Raw genomic sequence first — 1,911 nt, 5'->3', positions numbered from 1 at the left:
AGCGCTGAAAAGCTCCTGCAAACATGCAGTGTAACACACAAAGACGCGAAACATCAAAAACAGCCGCGCAAACACTTCATGCAGACTCACTACTCCTCTTTCAGCTCGTGCTTCTCCTCAAAATAGCTTTCAGACAGCACACTGTGACTGCTTTACCAGTGCCAACTGAACATTCCAATATGTGTGCATACTCAAACGTTAAAAACTGCACATTTGTTCTATGTGCTGCAGTAAACGGGGCTGCACTGAGACGCACAACTCCATCTAAACTAGCAGGGATGGGCAACTCCAGGGCCATAATCCTCCTCCATGTTTTCCAACATACCCTGTTCTGACGGGTCATTAGCTGGGAACACCTAAACCAGGTAATCAGTCATAAGTAGAGCTTGGATACGTGGAAATCTGAAAGTTATAATCACACCAACTGTGGCAACTCGTGTTAAAAAGTCTATGTTATTGGATGTCCTCTTGTCAAAACTCAGACTTTTGTGTGTCTCTATCCAAGTTTTTTAGTCCGCTCTCGAGTTCTAAGTACAGATTCGGGATTTATTGATTACATGGAAGAAGTTAAACCAGTTTAACTTTCGACTGCTAGAACACAAAAATAACTTTGACCAATCTAGAGACTCAAATTTGGTAGTGACGTATGGAGGGCGTCCTTTTCAAAAACGCTGACGTGTCAACCGAATGAAAATTGATAACAAAAGAGAACTTAATAATTGCGCTTTTTCTGCCGAGTTGGAATTCTATGACACCGAGTCTTCTTAGTCATAGGTCGGAATAGAGCTGTAAATGAAAAAGTCTGGAGCAAAATTAATAAAATGTGCACAGCTTCCATTAGTTTATATCCAATCAAGTTTTTGAGTTGAGTTAACCATCAACTTAACTTTTTAATTTAATACAAACTAATAATTAACTAAACTTTTATTAATTAATACAATATTTCACTTTTTTCAGTGCAGTGATTTAATGTCATATGGAAAACTGCTGCTTTCTTTAAAACTTGTTTCTGACAACAAGAAAGTTTCAATGAAAACATTTTTTATGACGTTTGCTACCATTAAAATGGGAATTTAAAAGGCTTTAGCTGTTTTCTTGTCGGTCATCTTGCGTTAAGTGGTGACTGATCAAAACGTTTCTTACATGCTATGTCATCAACCAACACTATAACTCGTGCAGAAAGAGTCCGTACTTGCTCCAGAGTACAGAAACTACCATTTCAAATGTAAAAAAAAAAAAAAAACTAGTTATTTTTTGGAGGTCGCAGCTTCAAACTTACCTTGCTTGTCTCTGGCGTCTGGGGAGAGGTGATTCCTAGTTCAAGTGTGACAGGACTTTTATAAACCCGGGGTATTAACTTATCAGAGAACCACCACTCCTTTACTCCTTATCTCGGCGTGTTTATGTGGGCACGTTTGTGCTTGTGGGCGGGTGGATCGCAGGTCCAACAGCATGACAGTCGGTTAACAATCTCCTATGTTATAAAATGAGTGGGGTTTGAAATTCACTTGTCAGCTGGTTATTATCTATCGCACGATCAGATTATTTTCCTGTGCTAATAAATGTATATTTTATAACCTTAAGCCCATGCACAGCTAAGCTGTTAATTACCTAAAGATGATCATATAGTGTTTTATTATTCATGTGAAATGATACTCTAAAGGTACTCATTTTCTGAAATGGAAGATGAAACATGTTTAATTCATGTTATTACTATAGACAATGTATTAATATGTGTATTATAATACAATTTTTATTTAACTTGTGCTTCCCTTCTATGTAAAAATTGAAGGAAGAATATAGTATAGAAAATAATTCTTCAACTATGCTCCTTCAAGAGCTGTTCCCCTTTTTCCTTACCTTAAAATTTATTCGGAAAAAAAAATAACTGGAGAAAAACTAACTTAAATC

At 36.8% G+C, this 1,911-nt stretch overlaps 1 protein-coding gene across 1 annotated transcript in view; it reads right to left on the bottom strand.

Moving 5' to 3' along the window:
• Window positions 1–1,430, bottom strand: part of si (sucrase-isomaltase (alpha-glucosidase)) — a gene marked incomplete in the record, with an annotated part of 58,542 nt that extends 57,112 nt beyond the window's left edge. Inside the window, 1 exon segment of the mRNA XM_024277857.2 lies at window positions 1,280–1,430.
• Window positions 1,431–1,911: the final 481 nt, after the last annotated feature.

Source organism: Oryzias melastigma, linkage group LG13, assembly GCF_002922805.2.
Source record: "Oryzias melastigma strain HK-1 linkage group LG13, ASM292280v2, whole genome shotgun sequence".
In the NCBI taxonomy this organism is placed as follows: domain Eukaryota; kingdom Metazoa; phylum Chordata; class Actinopteri; order Beloniformes; family Adrianichthyidae; genus Oryzias; species Oryzias melastigma.
This window is presented reverse-complemented; position numbering and strand designations above follow the sequence as displayed.